This window comes from Haplochromis burtoni, unplaced genomic scaffold, assembly GCF_018398535.1.
Source record: "Haplochromis burtoni strain Fernald_Lab_line unplaced genomic scaffold, NCSU_Asbu1 Contig_2529, whole genome shotgun sequence".
NCBI classification, from domain to species: Eukaryota; Metazoa; Chordata; class Actinopteri; order Cichliformes; family Cichlidae; genus Haplochromis; species Haplochromis burtoni.
In genome coordinates this window covers 1,724-7,963 of record NW_024584890.1, presented here as the reverse complement: position 1 = coordinate 7,963, position 6,240 = coordinate 1,724, and the positions used below count along the sequence as shown (strand labels likewise).

Genomic DNA, 6,240 nt, shown 5'->3' with positions numbered 1-6,240 from the left:
TCAATATAACACATAGTAGTCCAATACAATTAACACAAAAAGTTCATGTCTGATAAACAAGTGGTTTCTATAAATATTTGACCGGAATGAAAAACATAACAACAACATAAAAAAGTCATGTTCGTGTTACCAGAAAAATGTGTGCAGGTATAACATAAAAAACTAAGGTTAACCAAACATAACTTAATTTCGTGCAACCGATTACAATGATTTTTTTATGTTTATCCCACTGATTATTATTTTCAGTGTGGAGACTGACACATCCAGGAACTATTTTCCAAATAAGTGTGTAAGTTTTTCAGTGGTTGAATCCTTTCCCAGTAATACACACCCTGTTCTCACATTACAGAAAATAAAGCAACCATGAACCCTGTACTAAAGAAACACAAACAAAAAAGAGACGTAGAGCAATAAAGTGACGAATTTCACATTTAGTTTTTATTCTTTTTCTGTGTTGAGGTTTCAAGAAAAGCAGTAATGACTCATTATTCATACATTTTAAACAAATAAGGAAAGAGTCACATTAAAAGTTCAGATTCATTCTTTTATTTTCATATTATTTTTTTTTAAATTGAGCTGCATTGCTGACTGTCATCTTCAGATACATATTTAATGTGTTTGTATATTTGTAGATATTCACCTGACAAAGAGACTGCTCTCTCTTCTATAAAACTAAACTTACCTCTTGGAGTTGTTTTCAACAATAATATTAATAATTACTTATTAATAAATAAGCTGTCAGTGAAATCAACACACAGAGCCCTAAAACAATAGGGAAGTAGAGAGTTAGAGCTCGAGAAACATTTGAATGATTTAGAAAACTTTACTGCTCCACCAACACATTTGGGCTCGTGGCCTTCATCAGGATCATCATCACTGTCATTAGACCTTATGCTCGTCTCCGTGGAAGAAGCTGAAGTGATGCCAGAAACTTCTGATCTGTTTCTGCAAGTCACAAAACAGAGCCAACATGAGAGCAGAAACTTTGCTTCCATAATTCAAATTCAAAGCCGGAATTATTCAGGAGCTGAGTAGCAGGTTTCATTCTGTCTGAATAGTTACTCATGTTATTTATTCACTTTGTCTTCCAACAGATTATTTTTTTTAAATGACAGCTGTTAAAGAGGAAAACAAAAATAAAATCTGATATGAGATGTCGACTGATAAGGTGTAGCCCAACTCATGTTTGTTACACCTAAACCTTTAAAATAATAATAATAATAATAATAATAATGAACATTTATGTAACCAAACAAAAACAAGCAAAGAAAAGAATAAATTAAAATCATTAAATTGACAGAATAAATTTTCATAAAGAAACATAACTCAGTTTTACTTTTGTTTAACAACTACTCACTTTTAATTTGCGCCGTCAACTTCGTAATGAAAAAAATTGCCTCACAATCATTCAACAGGTTTAAACGTTTTTCATGATCTGAGTCTTCAAATATCCGATCCTGTGTCTTTGATTTCAAGCAACCTCTGAAAAAAAGTCGAGAAAGAGATCATTTTGTGCTTGGACGTTGTGCAAGTTTGGGTTTGTGGGTGGAGACAAACTACGTCACTCCCCAAATAAATAAACCCTAAAACCGAGCACTGAGTTAGTATGGTAACAAACTTTGCTGCTCATTGGTTTTGTTTGCGCTCAACAAAAATGACCAAAGTGATTTTCTTCTGGTCTGTCATGTGGCTCTGTGTCGGGGTTTCGGCTAAAGGTGAGAGCAACATTGTATTAATGACAAGAGTGTATTTACATTTATTTTTAATAGTCAAAAACAGCTTTGACGTTTTAAAAAATACAAATCGCACAGGATAACTGTGCTAATAATTATTATCTCAGAAAAGGAACATTAAAAGACATTACACAGTTATTCCACCTTAAAAACAATCCTTTTCTTTGGCTTTATTCAAGTTATAAATTTAGCCACAAAAAGGGGGAATCTGTGTCTACAGACACACAAAGAAAAAGAAATTAATGTCTAGAAAAAAAAAAAAAAAAGAGAAGCAGAAAGGAAAAAAAAATGTTGAATTCGTGTTTATGTCTCTAAAGTGAGCCCACAAAAGCCCAATATGATTTACATCACACTAAAACTGCCAAAAAACAAAACTGATTAAAGAATATCATGTTTCCTTTTCTTGGACTTTATTCCATTTAGCTTGAACTATCAGGCACCTCTTACAAACTGAGTCATCTACAAACTAGTCTCGATGAAACTAGGCGTGCTTGTCAAATGTTCTTGGACTTTATTTCACTTAGATTATAAAACAGCTGAAGCGGAATTGACATTCGGGCACGCCTTACGTGAGTCATGAGTGCGTGGTTACGTGCCAGGGTTTATCAGTGTTTGAATGCTTCTTGTTGCCCTTCCCAGGAACACACGCCCTGTTCTCACATTCTTTCTGTTACTAAACTGTTTGAGATTATGAAATTCAATGCAAAAGAAGCCTCGCAACGCTGTGTCCACAAACACAAAAAGTTAGAACGTGTCCAGAAATATAGAAAATCAAAGTTCTCTGACCAGAAACAAGAAGAAAGCCCCCCAACAAAAAGCTAAATCCTGTTTATATTTGCGGTGTGAGCCCACAAACGGCCCAGTATGTCTAAAATAATGTTGAAAATCATTCCTAAATAAAATGGTAAACAAAGAGAACCGAGCAAACTCGGCGTGGAAACTGTTTGAAAGGAAACTACAGTTTAAAAATCATATCTCAAAAAAGTGCATAAAATAAAACAAGTGCGTGTAAGAGGCTCACAAACAGTCAAGAGAATATGTGTGAGTCTCTTACTTACTGTTTCTTACCGTCACAAGCTGTAGCAAAACTTCCTTCTGTCTACACCAGAGACGAGAAAAACGCAGTGGAAGACGACTATCTGCTCAGTATTCAGCCTTCGAAAAACACACCCGGAGAAATGTTCGTCACTTTTCTGTATTTCTGAAACTGATATAATGATCACGTTGCACAGCTTCGGAGGCGGCACCGCGCCTGATTTGCTCGCTGCCAGAAAAGCTCCACTTACAGCTCACTCCTCATGGGCGTGCTTTACGTCCGTAAGGCGAGCTCGACACTCTTTCACACACCGACATTTGAGCAACATAGCAAAATGGAAGAAAAACAGCTCTACAGCAGAGCCTGTTCAAACCTGATTTATCTCTTACAGACATCGACTACAAAGCAGAAAAAAAATGAAGAATGAATGAAGAAAAATGAAAAAATGATAGGGAATCTTAAAATTGTGGGGAGGGGGGTATGTAAGGGAGAGTGGTGACAGTCGACCTCAACAGTGTTAATTAAAATAACACGCTAATGTCATTCATCTCCTCTACCTCACAAATAACACTTTTATATTATGGGACATAAAATCTTCCTGTAAAGCTTCTTGCAATTTGTTGCTTCGTTTTTTTTTTTTTTCGTTTTTTTTTTTAACGTATCTTTGATATAGTAAAGAACAACTAGGGGTTTTATCAGTTAGAAATATTTCAATATCAACAACAATCCAATGATAACAGCTGGTTTAGGGAATAAAAATAGTAAAAACTAACAGTTTAGCCTAAACTTATTTAAACAAAAGTCGAGCGTTGAGCAGCTGAAATCATAATCAGGGTTATTTTGGTCAGCAAACATCATACATTTATTTAACTTTAGAAGCTGACCTTTGACCTTTAACGTCTCTGCTCTGTGTTGTTTCCTCTTTAGTCCAGAAAAACATCACAGCTGAGTCTGGACAGGACGTCCCTCTGACATGTCAAGCTCCAAACAACAACAATGACATTGTAGAGTGGAGCAGAGCTGACCTGGGAGATAAATATGTCTTAGTGCTTAAAAACATGAACCCCAACCCAGATGACCAGCATCAATCTTTTGTGAACCGGGTGGATCTGCAAGACAGGGAGATGAAGGATGGAAATGTGTCTATAATCCTGAAGAATGTGACGAGTGCTGATAATGGAACATACGAGTGTCGTGTCTTCATGGAGGAAACACAATCGTTGGATCTTATCTGCAGCTTTACACTGAGTGTTGTTGATCCTCCAGTTGAGTGAGTAGAGTTGAGTGTGTGTGTGATCAGAGGTGAAGCTGCTTCCTGGTTGTTGATGTTTGTTTCTAAAGATGTTGTTGATGAGACTTTGTAGAAAGCAGCTGGTCTGAGTGATGTGATCAGAGTGCAGTAGATAATGTCTGACAGCAGTTTGAAGAGGAAATGGATTCTGTTCTGTTCTTCACTCATCACCTACCTGACAGCTGACACCTCACACCTGTTTCTCATCTGCAGGTCAGTCAGGAGGACACACAGAGGATGGAGGGAAGGAGGATGGAGGAGAGGAGGATGGAGGAGAGAAGAGTGGATCTGTTGGACTCATCATTGGTCTTCCAATTGTTGTTGTGGTTGTTTTTGCTGTTGTTGTTGTTTTGATCTACATAACATATAAAAAATGTTGTCAGGACGCAGATCATCCTCCCACTGAACCACCGATTGAAATGTCTGAGAGATTTCTGAACTCTGAATCTCCTGCTGATGAACACAGAGACAGAAATGACCCGGAAGCAAACAACAGTCACCAACACTCCACAAGGATCCCTGGTGTCACTCTGACAGTTGAGAATGAACTACTTCATCCTCAGCAAACAGCAGGACAGATTCCAGAGAGTGACATCAGAGTGCAGTAGATAATGTCTGACAGCAGTTTGAAGAGGAAATGGATTCTGTTCTGGTTGTTATTTGTTTGTTCGTCTTATCTGCATGGATCTATGACTCTCCCGCTGCTGAACAAAGAGACAGAAATGATCTGGAAGCAAACAACTGTCACCACAAGGATCCCTGATGTCACTCTGACATTTAAGGACAAACTACTTCATCATCATTCTCCCCAGGAAACAGCAGGACTGCATCCAGAGACTGAGAGCATTGGATTATTAATGTCCTAATGCAGTCAAATATATATATGATAAAAATACATGAAGACAGAAATTTGTAAATATCTTACAATTTCTTCTTGTTTTCTAGAAGTAAAATCTGCTTCTAAATCAGAGTGCATGATATCATTGCCCAAGTATCAATATTTAAATTTTTTATTACGGTTCCTTCTGTTCTCTGAAGTCGACCAACAGAACACTCAGCTATGTCCAACTCTGACTGTATTGTTTTATCTGGACCCATCTTGTAGAATATTTTTAAATTATTAAATAAAATTAGTATTTATTATTGCTATTTTGTATGTTGATGTTTTGGATTTAAAAATTAAGTTAGTGAGAAACAACTACAGCTTCATGAACAGTTGGACAACCTAAGAAATGGTAAATGGCCTGCATTTGTATAGCGCTTTACTTAGTCCCTAAAGACCTTTACACTACATTCATTCACACACTGTCAAGCTACATTGTAGCCACAGGGCTCACTGACAGAGGCGAGGCTGCCGAACACTGGCGCCACCAGGCCCTCTGACCACCACCAGTAGGCAAATATGGGGTTAGTATCTTGCCCAAGGATATTTGGCATGCAGCCAGAAGGTACCCTGGGATCAAACCACTGACCTTCTGATTTGTGGCTGACCTGCTCTGCCACCTGAGCTACAGCCACCCTGCATGAAATGACAAGAAATGTGTGTTGGTGCTGTCTTTGTTAATGCTTCCATTCTTGGATTCTTTGGATGGATGGATGATAAGGTTCAGTGATAAGGTTTATGCAGATTTAATCAAAAAGTAAGCTTTGTAATCTAAATATTTAAACCCAAAATATTGTTGATTGATTCTCTGATTGATTGTGGACTCATCTTTTACTGGACACACATTTGTTCCACATATACTGAGGTCATAACAAACACTTTGTGACAGTTTCATATGAAGTATAGAAACATTCAGAACAGTGTTTTCTGCAGTTTTCTAAATAGAACAGTTAAACAGTTTTATAATATTTAGATGGTTAGTCATGCTTCAGTTCCTGTTTTTAACATGATTATTTTTTTCTACATTTGTTTATCATCACAAGCTAGCCCATAAAGTTACGAGGAAAATGTTAGCTGAGGTCACAAATGCAACCATATAAAGACAGAAATAACTAAACATTACAAAGATAAATACAGTGTAGGACTGAAGTGGTTAACTCTTTGCCTTTCTTGCATGTCCTGTGTTTAATGACTCATCCACTGTATCCACCTGCTCATAAAGTCACCAGGACAGTGCTGAGGTCACTGGATCTTCATTGACTTCTATACAATCATGGATCGCCTCCTGCTGGTCATT

The 6,240-nt window shown here is 37.2% G+C and overlaps 1 long non-coding RNA gene across 1 annotated transcript; it reads right to left on the bottom strand.

The window, feature by feature from the left end:
• Window positions 1–523: 523 nt before the first annotated feature.
• On the bottom strand, window positions 524–2,946 carry LOC102298655. Its single transcript, XR_318070.3, has 3 exons — window positions 2,802–2,946; window positions 1,358–1,482; window positions 524–945 (listed from the first exon to the last, which is right to left on the bottom strand). It is a non-coding gene; the product is annotated as an uncharacterized LOC102298655 (long non-coding RNA).
• Window positions 2,947–6,240: the final 3,294 nt, after the last annotated feature.